At 36.8% G+C, this 19,229-nt stretch overlaps 1 long non-coding RNA gene across 1 annotated transcript; it reads left to right on the forward strand.

Moving 5' to 3' along the window:
• Positions 1 to 3,127: 3,127 nt before the first annotated feature.
• Positions 3,128 to 12,733, forward strand: LOC136243514 (uncharacterized). Its single transcript, XR_010694887.1, has 3 exons — positions 3,128 to 3,298; positions 12,133 to 12,181; positions 12,632 to 12,733. It is a non-coding gene; the product is annotated as an uncharacterized lncRNA (long non-coding RNA).
• Positions 12,734 to 19,229: the final 6,496 nt, after the last annotated feature.

Consider the following 19,229-nt stretch of genomic DNA (forward strand, 5'->3'; position numbering starts at 1 on the left):
TATCACATACCAATCTCAAAATATAATACATAACAAGGCTGTGAGAAATTGATTTGCATGGCTGCTGATCAGGGAAGATGATTATGGTATATGTATGGGACTAGTGAAATACAAAATCCCTTAGAGCTGGCAGATAATGTTAGACTTGACAAATTTAATAACTGAGAGATATAAGCACCACTTTTCTCCCACAGTGGTCATTCTGGACCATTATACATCTAAACACCCTATCATCTCCAGTCCTACAAATAATTGTAGTTAAAAGGATAAAGGCTTGTGCCTGTACATTCATGTGTATCAGGGGCATATCTGGGATCTTTCCAAGGATGTTTCAAGATTTCGTAATGAGTATAAGTGCAGAGGGTCTGGGGTGCAACCCTAGCCGCTGATAGGTTTTGAACATCCAGATTTGTGATTTCATTGACTCATTCAATATATGCTTAGTTCCCTTTTAAGTATCAAATGTCAACTATGGTTTTAGTGATCAAAATACATACATAATTATTCAACTTATCCCATTGAAATGAAAAACTTAAAATATTGATAAATTACTCCATAAAATTCAAGTTACCATAATTTATAGTCTTACATTATTTTTTAATACCTAGATTACCCGCATTAAAATTGTATTCCGTTATCAATGTTCTATCATAGTAGTTTGACTGCTCTATTAGAGTATCTCCATCTTTGTAAAAGTTTTTCAACTGTGTGTAACACAATTGATTTCCAATCCACCTTTGAGGGGTCAATGTAAGTTTCCTATTACTGCCTCCCATTTATTTGTGCTGCCAAACTAAGATAAGCCTGATGTTCCTGCTGCTAGACCACAAGGTAAAACAAAATTTCAGAGGGGGTTTCTGGAACCCCAGGAAACCATTAAATATACCCCTGTGCATGATATGATGACTATTTTTTCATGAAGACAAAGTGTGAAAAAAATTATGAATTTTGTTTTACAAATATGCAAGTATTTTACTCAATGCTTCAACTATAGGCTCGCACTATTATATTGAGACCTATAGGCTCGCACTATTATATCAAGACCCATTCAGAGCTTAATAATTGTATTGATTACTCCACTAGCAGAAAGTATCAGTAGCTAGTCACATGGGATCAAAGTAATTGTCCAGCCAGTAACTAATTAAATTAACAACCCATTTTCACACAATATGTTACATCACAATGAGCATAATGTTGTACCAATAGTACTGCTTTTTCTGACACAACTAAATATGCTGGGATGATGACAAACATCATTGGTATCGTCACATTTTACATCTATTAGTAAAATTAATAAAAATAGGCTTTGTATACCACAAGCACAAGAAAACAACAAAACCAATGATGTCATGTTATAAATATTTGCAGCTTAAATTAATAAATAATTAACATTCTATTAGCTTAGTTGATTTACATAGCTACAGTGTATACTCCCATTTGAAAATTCTAATAAAAAGCAGAGTTCATCAGCTTGTATTATCATACAAGTTACATCCCATTGAAGCCAACATTACTGGTATGCCTCACATGCTCTGACCTAGCTGCTACCGCTGACCTGCCGGGCTGCTAAACCATTTGACTTTGACAGGTGCATAACACATGTACTGATAAATTAGTGTGACTCCAAGGATATAATCATGCATTGCACTTTAAAAATAATAAAGTGTGCCCCGTGACACCAAAACAGCACACTTTGGTGTCACAGGGCACACACACTCTTTGTGTGCAAAGCACAATTTATTTTTTAGAGTGTGTTGATAAGTGCATTGGCATGACTCACAAAAGAGAATGACCTGCTACAAGACTATCGAATATCAAAATAGTGGGCATGGCTTCAAATAAGCCTGCATAATTATATGGATTCATGCTTACCTAATATCTACAGACAATACGCATGCTGATAAATGCATGGGTGTGGGTACAGAGTCTGAGACAGCTACACATAATCTTGATAAGTGGGTGTGGCTGAGGGCTTCCAGCAGGACCATAATGTACTAATACACTTCACACCATTGATCTCATTTTCACAATTGATCCAACCCTGGGTATTCTATGTAAAGCAGGTGACCTAGACAAAATGTGATCCGGTTATCCTGGGTGACCCAAAATGGTTTCAACACTGGCCCAGAAACTACCTACAGTAGTGATCATGAGTAGACCACTTCATTTGTTGCCATGCATGATGAAGAACATTATAGATATGCATAGTTTATCCATATATTATACTTTAAATCTCCATTGGCCAACCATGCTCCATCCTCAGTTCAATTACAACACTGGCCTACATCTGTAAGGACTAGACTGGCTTGTCCAGCAGCCAACTAAGACAGCATTAATATCACTGGTACATAGCTATACTAAATAACTGAGTCAAGATTTCTCTTGGCATTTAGGCCACTCCAAATAAATCCTCCATTTCCCATCCTGGACTCAGGAATATTTGCATGCAGGAGGGCAGTCCATTGTAGGGGCTTTTAAAAAGGGGGGTTCCACTTTTGAATTGCAACTTCAGCCTAGCTGTAAGTTGAAGCCGACCCCCCAAAAAAGGTCATCAGCTGCTGACAATAGCTTCCCATCACCATAGATGCCCTCACCAACTATATTTCATTATTTATAACTCAGTATAGATACATACAGTAACTTGCTACACTGCTCCTCAAAAGACTACTATGATTGATCTTGATTTGATTGCTCTATTAGAATATCTCAAGTAAAAGAGGCTCTTTCAAAAGGGGGGTTCCATGGAACCTTTTGAACCCCCCTTCCCCCCGGATCCGCTCCTGCATTATTTCAGTACTGATATAAAATTGGCAGCTTTTCCCCCGGAAAGCCATTATTTGCCTAGCACAACCATACTGAAAAGCTGCATAATAGCATGCTTAAGCTTGTCCTTCCCTTTTAAAGATTTGTGCCAGCTAGATAGCACACTGACTTGTGAGCTGACTGTTACAAGGTGGATTTTACTGAGCACGTACAGTATGCAAGAATAGCCGGAGGATAGTGGAAGAATAAAGAATAATGGAATATTTCATGGAGTGTTTTTACCGGCTTCGAGTTTTTGCTAATACTTCTGTATCTAAATCATAAAGACTGTTACAAGTTGCTATCGCAGGTTACTTTCTGATACCTTGTAGCAGCGAAGCGAAGTCCACGCAATTCCCGTGTGTATATCATTTGTCTCTCGCCCACTCTTGTGATATTAATATTCAATTACTGATCACGTGAAATAAAGGGCGTGAATTAGGCGGAAAAGACTACCTTGCGATCTCCACTCAAGTGTTCTATTTCAGTATACACGGTAAGTGTTTGTTGTATTTGTGTGGTATTTGTGGCAATGAACAAATCAATATCGTGCCCCACCCCTTCGGGGGAAATGTCATTGCTCAGGAACAATAGAAAAAATTATTAGTGAGAGGTCACTTTGTCCTCCACTCAACTGAAATATTTGTAGGCGGGAAGGGCGTTATACCGCGCTCGGCCAGGCCAACCAAACCCAACCACTGATTTTAACTCGGCTTTTAATCGCTCGCTTTCAGTTTTCTTAAGCTGTTTGGCTGTATTGTAAATGGGTGATATTAATTATTGTATTTGTACAGTAGGAATTAATAAGCGCTACAGCGAAGGTGAAATTCCTTTCTTTTGGGAACTATCGCTGTCAGCGTGGCCTTAGAACTGCAGGCAAGGGGGTGTCACTCCAATAGGTACTGCGATCTGCGACCACGGTCAAAAGTAAAACTAAAGGTCAATGAACAAGGCCAATTTTTCACAAAGAACAATGGTCAAGTTTTCCCAGCACGGTCAAAGCTTCGCCGGCGAGTAAGTAGTGCACAATAATACAGTGAAAATTAATCAATAGTCAAGACAAATTTTCAGTGAAAATCAACGGTCAAAATCGAAAATTGATTTCGACCGTGGTCGCAGATTGTACTACGGTGTCTATTGGAGTGACACCCCCTTGCCAGGTAGAGTATCTATGGGCAGAGACACTAAGGACAATTTCTCCTTTAGTCGCTCTCAAACTTCTGTTAACTCTATGTCTCAAATGGCAACAAGCATACGTAATCGCAGTGAGTTTCCTTCATCACAATGGTGTGTTTTGGGGGTTTGTGTTCCAGACCTTCATTTAATTTTTAAGGTGCCAAGGACAAATGTCCTTACATATTCACAAATGTACAGACATAGAGTCAAATTGTACAGACATGAGCTAGAGGAGCACTTTACACTGCTGGAATTGGAATAGGGAGTTTCCATTGACAGTTTGAAGTTAATACAACCACATATATAGCTGTAACCATAGATAATGTATGTGTTCCTAATGGATAGGAAACGTCTGTTAAATTATTTTCCTATCCTAGTTATGGTGTGCTGATACATTAGGGTCATTCCATACCAAATCAACAAAAAAAAATCCGGACCCCTTTCGATTTTCATGAAATTTGGCACAAACATGGACCCTATCAAGAAACTTTCTCACACCAAAATTTAGCTCATTTCATAGGTCTCCCTTTAAGTTATGACCACTCAAAGTTTCTGCTGAAAATTTTATTTTGCTTACACATCTTCAATAAAATGACCATAACTTTGCTTGTGATTGATGTTGAAATTTCTAGTTTAGATTTGTGAAATCTTTATTAAATTCTCTTTCAGGTGATATATAATATTTTATAATTGCTCAAAGGAAAAGGTCAAACCACAAAAATGTAGCTTTTTCCTTTGATCTTCATTTTCAAAAATATATATTCTTTAATTAAATTTATTTTTGGTTTACATGTTGCTCTAATACCCATCATTCACCACTGTGCGTTTAAAGTTGGGACCAATAGTAGATCAGGAGTTATAAGTGTTAATGTGTAGCCTTGTAATCACTGCTGTTTGTATGGTATTTTTACAGTGTAATTTCTAATACCAATTGCAAGTAGCATTATATTGTAATTGGTATGTTAAATATCATTTATGCATTAAAATAGTATTGACAAGGGCTCACTACAGTGAAACCATATTAACAGAGCCACTTTTAAAGCTAAGAAAGTTGGAGCAATAATAAGGCTGCCTAATAAAGGAATCACTGATTATGTTTTTGCTGTAAGTTCAGTGTCCTATAAAATAGAGGTGGCCACTATAACAAGGTGGTCTTATTATAGGGGTAGTTATATTTATAAAGGATTTACTGTACAACTAATGATATTCCAATCTATTCTTTCAATTTTACTTACTGTATCATAGTAATATTCAGCCACAGATTATGATGATAGTTTCCAATCTTATATGTGTGTATAATGGATGTAAACGACAGTTATTCATACATATGTACATGTTAAGTGGAATTGAAATGCCATGTCTTAGTGATATCCAAAGCTTCTTGGTATTAATACCTAGATAGCTGCTTCATATAGTTGCACTAGAGTAGAAATATCCTATTTTAAGTTGGCTCTTATAAAAAGGTGGCCTTTAAGGTAGCCGCTAAGGTATGTTACACTGTATATCTATCACTTTTGAATCATACTTTGAAAGAGCAAGCCTACTACTGACCACTTAAAGGCCAACTTTATATGTTTGTACCTATAAACAATGCCTCTGCTGGAAAAATGTACACTTTTAAAACCACTTACTCGTCAGAAATTTGATGGAATAGAGTGGAAAGTTACCACCTGTATAGAAAGGCCACCACTCCATAAGGGCCAATTTTAAATTGTTGCTATACACTTATGCAAATGTATTAAGCAGCTACCTGCACATTAAGGCCCAGAAATTTTGGCCCTAAGGTACCTGACTTTAACTCCATACATCAACTGTATCATGATAAAAATAGCAATGTATATAGCTCTTCTATAATTAGAATCATAGAAATGTTCCATAGAAATTACATTGTAGAAAGGTTCACTACAGCAATTGCACACTGATACATATCTATAGCTTTAAGCGAAATACATTAACAATCAATTAAAGAAAGGGTCAAGGCAATTAACTTTAAAGTTAAATCAGATAAAACTTGAGACTGAAAGTGGTGCATATTGCATGACAGTCTCTACAATCATTCACATGTAACTTTGATATGCAATGAAATCTGATGCATTGATATCAGTACACAATTGAATTTTTTAAGGTATAAGTTGAAAAGACTGCTAATACTGCATCAGTCATTCATTACTACTTTTTAGAAAATCTCTAGTAGATTACAATATTAAAACATTCATGCCTGTGTTAAGAACAAAGAATGCAGCTACATAACATCATGTTTTATTTGTAAGTGTATCAAATTACAGTGGAACTTGTCTTAGTGGCCACCTGTAACGAAAGGCCGCCTTTCTATTAAGGGCCAACATTAAATTGTTCTAGTAAGACATTTATACATATCAAACAATGTAAATAGCCACCTGAATATTAAGGCCAAAAAAATTGGCCCTGACTGGCTTAGACAGTTTTCACTATAGCTACATTTGTGTATCAAAATACGTACTTGCATATCAACAATCAGCATAAAATGCTAACAGTAGCAGTAGCAGTTACTGTAGCTAGTGAAAATGTCATCAAGTTCAATATTTCACTACTGTATAATAGACTTGGCGTCATAATCAGAAACAATATATACAAGCTTGATCAGGGGTAAATTACTTGAATATATGTATTTAAGTATAAGCTTTTACTGGGTTTTCTTACAAAACATAAACAAATTAACATTACTTACAAAACAACAATGTATTAATGATTGTGACGTGGTATTATATAAAGTTACTTGCAATTGGTATTGCATCTTTGCATACTTGAACCATACAAACAGCTGTGATTACAAGGCTACACATTAACACTTATAACTCATGATCTACTATTGGTCCCAACTTTAAACTCACAGTGATGAATGATGGGTATTAGAGCAACATTTAAACCAAAAATAAATTTAATTAAAGAATACTTATTTTTGAAAATGAAGATCAAAGGAAAAGGCTACATTTTTGTGGTTTGACCTTTTCCTTTGAGCACTTATAAACTATTATATATCACCTGAAAGGGAATTTAATAAGGATTTCAAAATTCTAATCCAGAAGGTTCTACGTGAATCACAAGCAAAGTTATGGCTATTTTATTGAAGACATGTAAGCTTCATAAAATTTTCAGCAGAAACTTTGAGCGGTCATAACTTAAAGGGAGACAAATAAAATGAGCCAAATTTTGGTGTAAGAAAGTTTCTTGAAAGGGTCCATGTTTGTGCCAAATTTCACGAAAATCAAAAGGGGTCCGGATTTTTTTTTGTAATTTGGTATGGAATGACCCATTAGGAAATGTACTGAGTGACTGTTTAGCTTTCTCTGGCTTGTTTGAAGGCCAGTTTGAAGGTGTGGATATTCCTTTTACATTGTTTATTGTGTTGCATTGTGTACTGAACAAAAACACAGCGTGTCTGTGGATATTGGGAAGTTTTGTCGAAACAGTGGAAATATACAGCAAAGCAGTGATTCACAGTGTTGGGGAGTAATGCGTTACATAAGTAACGCTTTATGCAATATTATTATTTTTGTGGTGACTAAGAAATATAATGAAGTACGCTATAAAAATGGGTAATATAACTTAAGTTACTTTACTTACAAATGTAACGCGTTACCTAAGTAATATAGTTACTGTAACGAGTCTAATATTACGTAATATTATTACTACAAGTAACGAAGTTACTAATCTCATTAGTTATCCTCTGAGTAATGCCTAGCCACAACGAAGTAACGACGCCTACTGAATGAAGTTTATTCACCAGCTTCTTACTTATAACCAAGATTTGTACATTGTCCAACAACGCAATCATGTCATGTGATAAAGTGGTAGTTTCACATGTGACAGCTTATGGCTGTGTAATAATATGTAATATTATTATAGTTACTTTATTTTATGAGTAATATGTACTAGTAATAGCATGGGTAGCAGTGAAATTTGGGATAAATACCACGAGTGCTGTATTGGAAATGGGGATAAATTTCACGAGGCGAAGCCGAGTGAAATTTACCATTTTCAATACAACAAGAGTGGTATTTATCCCAAAATTTCAATGCTATACCCATGCTATTCCCAGTTAATACCATATTCGCTGCATATACGCATGCTGTGCATTAGCGTTGCTATGAACACGCGTAAACACTAATAGGCACTACATTGTTAGCATAAATTCTAGCCAATGAAATTGCAATTACAACTTTTTCACTGCTACCAGTGAAATACAGGATAAATTTCACTGCTACTATTGAGACTTTTGTATGGGCAGTGAAACAGGTATGGTATTAATAACTGTAACTAAATAGTTCAGTTGCATGTAATATGTAACTAGTTACTTTTACAAAGTAATTTGCCCAACACTGGCAGTGAATATCTAGCTAGCCTACTACATTCTACCTGCTACAAGTGATGTAAACAGCAGCAAAGAAACAACACTGCACTTTATATGTTTTTTCAGGAAATTTGTGCAATCGTTTCGATCCACCATATTTCACCTTTGAACCTAAATTTTCTTACGCTGTTGTTTACTACTCTCCAGCGTCCTTACCCAGTCCAACCTTTAATTAGTGTAGATGGTAACTAACCCAGCTGTAAACAACAAACACTAATTTGCTGGTTACAATTTCAGTGAAATCTTCCACCTGTTGAGGCCATAAAGTTTACGCACAGCAAAACGAGGATGGCCCATGACATCACTATGTAAATAATACGGGAGTTTCCAATTAATCATATGACATATATTATCTATGCTGCAACATATCACCAAGCTGTGGTCATTACAGCTGCTGGTGATAGCAGTACAAAGGGGAGGTGGAATTGGTAAATCCTGTGTAGGTATAAACAGTGGACCAGGGGACCAAGGACATGGGACCAGGTGATCCAGGGACCCACAAAGATCCAACTATTTTTGGTACTTCACAATATTCTGTACTTGTACTAGTCACCTCTACATGTACTCTCATATGGCTAATCCACTTTTCCTTGTCACAATGTCTCACACAATGTTTATACCAATTAGCTAGAAATTAATTATAAGGACCTCTGAAAAGGTGTCTAAAACTGACAGCATTTATTGGCCACTCACCAGCTGCACAATGAGCATACTAGTCTATTATGTCACCTAGCATTGTGTAAACAATTATTCCAGGGAAATGACAATTACTAGCTAAGCCTTGTAGCTGGCAAGTTTCATCCTGGGAGTGAACTCTATAACGGGACCTCATACAAAATAGTGCATTTTCACAATATTTCTAACTTTAGTAGCTAGGCAACATAATAGACTAGTATGCTAATTGTGCAGTGGGCAAGTGGTCTCACAAGTAGCCTATAAATGCAGTCGGCTTCAGACACCATATCAGAGGCGCTTATAATATCTAAGTGGATGTGAGACGCCGCGAGTAGGGTAAAAGTGGATTGGCTATGCAAGACTACTTGCAGAGGTACCTAGTACAAGTATAGAATATTGTGAACTGTATAAAATTCCAAAAAAAGTTGTATCTTCGTGGGTCCCCTGGTCCCGGGTCCTTGGTCCCCGGGTCCACTGTTTATACCTACCTGTAAATCCTTGGGTTGGGAAAATGTAGTATCTCCTAGCAACCAAGTGACAGTTATTGTTAGCACTACAAACAAACATGTACACATCAACTGTTATGGTACCACTATTGGTTTTGCAAGGAAATGTGTGTCTGCTCAAAACTCGTTATGTGCAGACATTGTGCTATTTGTGTGGATTTTGTCCTCACTGCATGTTAATTTAAGGCCTGGTTTTCTACCTAGGATTTTCTTTTTTTCTGTAGTTCTAGTCAGGAGCTTATTAGCTGCTGATGGAGCATGGAACTGAATTCCGTGATAGTCCATAATTATGTAACAGCGTTTGAAATGAATTGCTTTACAGTGGTTTTTCAGTGATTTTTTTTGTAATCTTGCTGTTTTTAATATGCATCGCATTGAATTTATTTGGTTGATAATCAATACATTAATATTGAAGGGGACATGCCCCCAAAAATACGTTAACTACTTAAAATGGTATAAAAACACACAGTGATGTTCGTGTATTTTTGAAGCACCCACAACATTAATAGTGGTACCCACCAAAACGGTCTGCTAATTACTCACATGCCTCTAAGGAATACTCCACCTTATTTTCATGGTTTTAGATACATGGACCCGGCACAGTTTCTGACCCCGTTTTGTATTTTTCCCAATGCATAATGTATTGTGGGATTCACCCGTTACAAACACTATGGGAATCCACCTTAAACTAATTAGTCTAAATACAAAAAATGGTCTGGAACATTGTGTACATGAATATTGCTTCAGTAATTCGAGGGAATTGTATGAAGAGTTGTTGCCCTAGAGCAGGCCATTCAGTAAAGTTAAGGAGAGCTGCTTCGAGAATAATGTTGCATGAGTAACTCAGTGTATAATGACTTTGTTCTAGTTTCTGTAGGCCTATATAAACAGACATCATGTTTGCTAATCCAACTTTTAGTGGTTTTCTCATGCGTTTTTGGCCTTACCATGTTGGTAGATATGCGGAATTCTGCTAAAACCAGTAAGTTTTATTAGGTGTGCAATCCCAATGGCTATTTTCAATATGTACATGTACTTTTAAAATATCACGGTTGAGTTCATGCCATCCAGAGCTGAAGATTTTTGTTGTAAAACCATCATAACAGAATTTTACATCTCACCAGAAATACATCACTTTGTTCAAACAGCTCGCATGGCTGTTTTAAAATCCACACATGCATATTTGAAATGGCAAGATTACAAAAATCTGCTGAACATCATACAAAATAATGGTTATGTAATTGACATGTGTGATTCAACATGTAACAGCTCCAGCTACACTAATTGAGGTCAAGGTAGAGACAAGTTCACCACCATCAAAGAAGAGAAGGACCACAATGAAGACTCAGCCAACTTCACCATCACCATGCGTCACTGCCAGTCTCCTTCCTTGGCTTGATCTATGGTGCCTTAGGGTCCCTTCATTGTCTAACTGTGCACACTTTGGTGCTGGCTCACTCATTGTACATCTCCTTGTACTCTGTACAAAGCTCAGCCCTCAAGTGGGAACACTACCACCATCTTGTAATGTCGCTACATGCGATTCTGTATACAGCTTCAAATAACTTTCCATATATGGAAACAAACTGGATTGTGATGGTACCTAGAGGTGTCATCAACAACCGGTCTCCAATCCCTGTGTAGCAGTTTAAACTCTACCAAATCGTTGGTTGATCATAGTTTCCACGATCAAAATAACACTGTAACTATGGCCAGGCCTATTACTCATGTGTACTGTATATTTATTAAAAGCTGGGTATAAGCCAGTTGGTATGATACATGTAGATTGATGTGTGAATGTTATAAAATTTGCAAGTCAATCCTGCTAGATTTATACCAAGTCAGTGATCAAAGACACAAGTTTGACTCATGATTGATAAGTACATAAAACTTAGTAGTTGTCATCAAGTAACAGATAATACTCAGGGTATGGGTACAAGTCACAAGTCTAAGTGGTACTTTGGCCAGTCAATCTTTGACCACAATAACAGACTTACCTACAGCATATGTGACACCCCCTTGTTATGTTGACACATTTGTTTGTTTATTGATTTTAATTTGATTTGGCTGGACAGACAGACAGACGGTGTCTGATGTGTCCTGAAGACCTTGAATGGGGCAATTGGAAACAATGCATGGAACTGGAAACAGAAAATGGAAATGAACAACAGAATTGGTGGCGAAAATAATGACTTTTATTTCAAGCTCATAGCTTTAATTACTGTTGAGTTACAGCCTTTTGTTTACATCCTATACACCTGGACGTAATATTATGGCAGTGGTCCTTAAAGGGTTAACACATCATCAAACTAATTAACACATTTCACATGTGATCCAATCTGAGTCAGACCTGAATATTCTATAAAGTGGGTGAGACCTGGATGACTTGAATGTGACCCAGGTGACCTGAACCACTGGTGTACACACACCTACCATTAGATGTGTATGTATGTGTGTCATAATAATGATTGAGTATGAGTAATTCAGTTTGTGTTGTTAATGATTGTGTTGTGGTCTGAACATGTGTGTACATTATAATGTTGTATAGAGCACACATTATGACATGTTTTATTACTACTATAGTAGTAGTGCTGGTATGGCTCAACGTGGGAGAGGAAGGGAACCAACTTATGTGAGTAATATAATTTATTGTGTGTACATGTCTGTAGATAGTCTAATAGTTTCAAGAAAATTTTTGAAGAAATTTTATCATCCACAGACAGTCCAGTTGTCACAGTAATATACACTAGTACAGAATTGTTATGACACAACCTACTGTAGTGTCAGTTAAGAATGATTTACTGTAGCAACTACCAAATTCTTCATTTCCACTATTCCACTACTAGCACTCCTACATATCATAGGCTTCAATATGTACTTGTAGTCCTGTGTAGGACTCTTCCCAGTTTCAAAATTACAAATGATCACAACGTGTACGCCATATACATTTCCTATTGTACTATACAGGTACATGTAGGGTTGGTATAGAGGTGTTGTGAAACTAGTTTATTATTTGTGAAATTAGTGAGTGTGGTGAAGGTCATGTGATACATGTGTGAGCAATGGTACATATTTGTTGTAGGATGAGAAGGAGAGACTGAGGAATGCTATTAGGAGAAGTGACCAGACCACACTCAGAAGTCTTATAGTGGACAACAGTATTGATATCAATGCTATCATAGATGTGAGTATTGTTACATACTAATCCAGTACAATAGTATGGTAGTATAACACAAAAACCATACCTGTATGTTCCCAGTGAATAGTTGTGACTTCTATACCATTCAACACAATAGTATACAGCTACTATGTGAATGTGGTTACTATCTGAGGATAGTTACTATGAGCTTGTGTAGTAGTAAGCTAGTTGTGTTTATATGAATTATTTTAATGATTGACCTCATTTAACCATCTTTCCATTTGGTTCCCAATAAACTACTTCAAGAACACAACTGGCTTAAAGTGACTCCTTGTATGGTTTCTACTTCAAGCTACATGTAATAATTATAACATGGGCATGAGGGCTTTGCCTGATATGTATGCCTAACTGCCTGAGGGCAGAGGGCATACATAGCAGGCAAAGCCCTAATGCCCATGTTACAGCTAATATGTAACACTTATTAGGCTGATAGCCTGTACAGGGTGATCAATCACCCAAGCCAATACGAGTGCAGCCACTTAATTTATTTGCATACCTAAAATTTTCTATTTTGGGTCAGCAGCTAGAACGTTCTGGTTACATTTGGTTATGATAAACGGACATATCCTAGAGATATCACTGAGAATTTCCGTTACGCAAGTTTAATGTTTTAATCAGTGCTACTGAATCGTTTATGGAAAAACTACGCAGTTCACTAAAGGCCTAGACTGGTAAGCTTTCTTGTAGAGTGGTTACTCCGTGCATAATTAATGATGGGGGTATGTCTGTATTTCAAAATGTGCTGAAACGATTGATGAATAAGCTATAGCACTGATTTTACCTTAACCCAACGTTTTTCAACTTGTAGAATGGCGAGGATAACAAAACGCTCACCATTTGAGTGGTTTTATAGCAAAATCCAAGTCGTATATCCTGATCATGTGAGTGTTAATCGATCCCCACAATTGGTTTTGGCATCAACATCTATATAATCACTGCCCAGTTGTAGCCCGGTCTACATTTCGTATGTAGCCTGGCTAGCTGTGCTACATACGAAATGTAGCCCGGTCAGCTCCTTTGATCTGAGGTGTGAAAGTGTTACATGTAATACTAACAACACTTTTATCAGAATATTCAGATACAAATAGTGGCTCTTATTGAAAGGCAGCTTTTATGACTATAATTCTGTGATGTAGCTACTATCCTTAGTTTGCACGACTATTAACTGATAAAATATGGTATGGATTAGTAGTGATGTGATCACATGATATATCATATGATGTTATTCAATTATAATCACTAGTTATTTCCAGTGTTAACAATCCCAACCTGTTATGATTATGTTGTTGTACTAAACAATTTGTCTATTTTCAAACCTTCATGATCCCTGATATACACTATGAACATCACAATCTTGAATTATAGTTATAGCAAAATAATATTGAACATAATATAATCAAATGGGTTTTCCTGGCCAATAATACACCAACCTCACATGTGCCTTGGCAGTATTGGTCAGAGTCCAGCAGTGTCTTCAGGGTGTAAGTGGAATTTTCTACTATCTGACTGACTGACTGACTGATTGACTTACCAAGTGACTGACTGATCAACTGTTTGATATGAGAACTTGATAACAGCTAAGGCTATATGAATGATTTTTACGCTGTTCAAATTGCTTCAGCCCTACAGTGTCTTATGGCATTCCACATGTACAATGCATGTTTCATTGACTTATGTACCTGTGTCCTCCTTTGTGTATATAGCATTTATCTTTGCTGACAGCACAAGGTGTCAATTTGCAGTAGCACTATGTGATGGTTTCCCTAAGTTTGTATTGGAATTTGTCTGAGTTTTCCTTTTTAACTGCAGAGGTCCTCCTCATAATGTTCTTACTGTGTAACGGGCTAAACATAGCTGAAAATGAAGGTTAATGATCACTTCACTATTTCAGTAATTGATAGTTGGGGCACTCATTTGGACAAAAACAATAAACCTGGTCCTATTCTTCTTTCTACTGCAGTATGTGTGGACATTATGATGTTACAAAAAAAGAAACAAGTTGATGCTGTGCTACTTCTAAAAACCAGGTTCCCAGTAACTATCTCTTGAATCAACTTTTTGTTAAATAGATTATGTGGTAGCTTTGTTTTTCGTCTTGTTTTGTAACAATAGTATCCAGCTAAAGCAATATCGAACAGTGGAAAAACCAAGCCCATAGCCTTAACCACTACCAAGTTATGCTTGTCTGAAGGAATCAGTCAGTTACTCAGTCAATCAAGCAGTCACTAGAAAATCCAATAGTTTTTTCTTAAAAAATTTCGTAGCAACTTGTTGAAAACATTTCGAGTTGATCTGAAGGCTTGTTTGGGCTTAGTTCTGCCTAACCAATGCTGCCTCGTCGTCATCACGGAAAAATGAGGCTGGTTTGGGGTGATATTTTTCATGGGTCATGCCCATACCTTTGTGGTCCCTATTATGTACTATTGTACTGTATGATGGTGGCAATATGTAGCATATAGGGTTGGAACGAATGTACAAATACTTCCTCCAAAGCTTCTTCTCAAAATGTTACCAAAGCTTCAAAGCTTTGTTGCAAATGTCATGTCAACTATTAATGACCACAATTGATGGTTCTTAGGGTGTACACTGTAGCACAAACTCCTACACTTTGTTATAGCTCCAATATAACCATTGTTTAAACTACAATTACATCAAAAAATATGTAAATGGCAGCTTCCACAAGGAGTGTTAATACTTGTGTAACTGGTTTAACATGTTGGTATTCATGGTAATGAAGGGTAAAACAGCATCCGAATGTTATGAGACCGAACGAAGCTTCGAAGCTTCAAACTATTTGTCTCAACCCTAGTAGTATAGTGTCTGGTACACTGTATTTAGTTAAATTATGTGTTGATGGTTCAATTTTACCTAAGGTATCCTTGCATTAATAGCTAAGCTCTCTATAGCGACTTTTTATTAACCCTTTTGTGGCTGTAACTGGATTTTTCCGGCACGACGGTCTAAAACACACGCTGAGTGCAATTCCAACACACTAGCTCTCCTATTGTGCATTTCATACGCTAACCCTGAAGTGGGCACGCCCACAGAGGTCCCGTTTCTGGGATAACCAGATAGTTCACGCACTATTGCGGGTTTATTACGTTACTTGATAAAACTTTACTCTTGAAAGGAAAATAGGGCTATTTCATTTATATTTTAGTTGATAGTAACGTTTTGAACAAAGATACATTGTTATAGATAGGCTAAGACAACTGGCAAGTAGCTGTGGATGGTTTTTAGACATGTGGCGTGATTCAATTGTGTGCATACACACATGTGTGACACTGGATTTATGATAAAACTTGAAGAATCCAGCCATGAAGACAATGATTCAGTAAGGAAACAATATAAGATACTGGAACACTTGTTTGTAGGTAGTTTATTAGTGGCCGCCTATTTTTCAAAGCTGCTTTTAGTGTATTTTGTAGTTTTGTTGTCTTATAATTACTTTGTGGTTTTCTTTATGTAAACAAAAACAACCCAGTCGAGACTGTTAGTCCACAGCGTTGACGTAGAGGTATAATAAACAAGCGGTGTAGTGTACAGTGAGGCTTATACAGCATGCCTTGTAAAGTGTGCCAGGAAATTCAGCCATGAAAGGGTTAATTAATTAATTAATTAATTAACTAATTAAGAAAAAGATAGTCACATAACAATAATAAAATATAGTACCATTTTACAGTTACTAATGTTATGTTCTTAATACCATACCTGTTTTACTGCCTATACAAAAGTCTCAATAGTAGCAGTGAAATTTATCCCGTATTTCACTGGTAGCAGTGAAAAAGTTGTAATTGCAATTTCATTGGCTAGAATTTATGTTAACAATGTAGTGCCAATTAGTGTTTACTGCGTGTTTAGTATATAGTGACAAATTTCTTACATAGCATGCATGTATGCAGCGAGTATGGTATTAACTGGAAATAGCATGGGTATAGCAGTGAAATTACCACTCTTGTTGTATTGGAAATGGTAAATTTCCTATACAACACTCATGGTATTTATCCCAAATTTCACTACTACCCATGCTATTACTAGTACATATCAAACCTTGGTGATATATGATATAGTGTTTTTGATATCGCGATAGCACTGAATTTAATGTATGTGGAAGATCCCTTAAAAATTTGTTAATATACTCTAATAAAACAATCATGTTAGTCCTTGACAGTTCTATTAGAGTATGTCAATCTTTTTACCATGACATGTCATTTATATACACAATAAAGGATTAGGTGACTGAATTTGCATGAACCCCATATGTTAGCATATTTGTGGGAAAACCGGTCTTGTCGCTCAAATCAGCAGATTGAATTTTTCACCCAGAACACAAAGCTACATGAATAGACTACCTAATTTCACAATCAAAATCAGCTAGACTTGAGTGGTTTTGCTGGCTGCATTTCCTAAGCCCAGTGGTGATCCGTACATGTGGTGTGGGGCCTTAGTGGAACTCTGGTCAGCCTGAGGATGGCTGTATGTGGCTGTACAGCTCCGTGGTGTTGAATAAGTACCTCTTCTGTGAATTTCCTTTCATTTTAGCCAGTTTTGATACCTGGATGGCTTGTAACTTGGCCTAATTCATCCCTACACTTTCCTTTTTAATTTTTTGAACAGCCTCTGTCCCTCCTTCTGGGCCCCTACCTTCCTTCCCTTTTGGAGCTCACCTAATACAGTCAACCATGGTTTAAAAACTATCTAAAATGGCGGAAAATTTAGTTGTTGGCTACTTTCTTGATTCCTTCATGTGTTGAGGTACTTGCGGTACTGGATTTAGCTGGTTCATCCTCATTACCAATCACTGACTTGATTCCTAGAGGATGTAAATAGTTTACTGCTCTTCCAAGATTGTTTTATTAAACAATTGTATCTTCACTGAACAAATCCAAGAGTCCTTGCCTTTTATCAGTTCCACTACCTTAGCTAATTTCCACTCCCTGCGTGGTAATCCATTATCTCTTAAAATTACAATTTCACCAACTTCTAGCTGTCTACGTACTTGTAATTGTGGACCCATATGTACTATATAGTGGTAAGCTTTCTCTTAAACTGAGTAAATAGCCTTTGGACCATCCATTCCAGAACAATTGAAGTTGTTTTGGTTCTTTTTCTAGTACTGCAATAAATTTTGTGTCGAATCCAAATTGGGAACATAATCAATATCGTCAAAATTATCCTCAGTGTCAAAGAGAATTGCATTGTTGTAATTACCCTCTAAGAAATGTGATGGGGTGAGAACAAATCTTGACTCAAACTCTTCATAAATATAGGTTAACAGACGAGTGTTAACAATAGCCTACACCTCTGAGAGCAGTGTCATCAACTTATCCCAGTACAACACTTGTCAGCCCATCCCTTTCCTTAAGGCTCTCTTTAGGACCATGGTGTAGACAGCCATTCAAACTACTTGAAGCAGTCTGCATTTTTGCTGAACCATCATAAACTATACGGGCCTTTGTTGTAGCCTTCAAAGGGGTCAACACAGGATGGTGAGGTAGGTAATATTTCCTTGGGTAGAATTATCAACTCCGCTCTTCAAAACATGACCAGGTTTCAGGCAGATAAAACAACGCTTCTTTTCATTTAATTTCCTTTTCCTAGCCACAACTGTGGCATACCTATCACACTGATTATTATAATGGTCACCATCACAAAATATACAAAGTTGCATTACCCTCTGACTATTCCCTTTGCCACTGAAACTAGCAAACACTTCTGCTGTAGTGGTCTGAGATTGGTAACCTGTCTCCTTGTTAGTGGGACAATAAACAGACCTTTGCCCTATACCCCAACCTTTATTGTTGTCACCTTGTACTTGGAGCTGACCCTTGGTGTTATAAGTATAACGAAAAACATTTTCTTGTACTCTTATGTACTTTAAAATTGCCTTTCTCAGATTCTCCATATTCCACCTTTCAGTGGGTGGCTTAGATTCTTCCAGCTTGATAACCACTTCAAGTGGAAATTTTGACAAAACTAGTTAGATTAGTATTATTTGATTGTTAACAACCTCCCCTTGTAGTTCTAATTGCCTCAATATCTTTTCTATTTGTTCTTGTGTTTTATGGATTTATGTAAATTTATTAACCGACCTTGGAAGACCTTGCAGCTTAATATACAAGGATTCAATGATAACATCCACCCTTCCAAACCTTTCCTTTAACAGGATGACTGCTAAATCATAATTATCATTTGTAATCGCTATACCAGAAATGGCTGCTGCTGCAGCACCTCTTAAAACACCCTTAAGATGAGTAAACTTTGACACCTTGGACAAATTTTGTTGATCCACAGATGTAGTAAACATTTCCCAAAATTCAGTCCATTGCTTGTTCCCATCAAAACAAGGAAGCTGTATTTTAGGTGAATTGACCTTAACACTATTGCGTTGACTTAGGCTGCCATCTAAAACACTTTGACTAGAGAGATTAGAGTGGGCATTAGACTGGTCAAACGGAGAAAGGTTTAGGACAGGTGAGTT

Source organism: Dysidea avara, chromosome 2 (assembly GCF_963678975.1).
Source record: "Dysidea avara chromosome 2, odDysAvar1.4, whole genome shotgun sequence".
Classification (NCBI taxonomy): Eukaryota; Metazoa; Porifera; class Demospongiae; order Dictyoceratida; family Dysideidae; genus Dysidea; species Dysidea avara.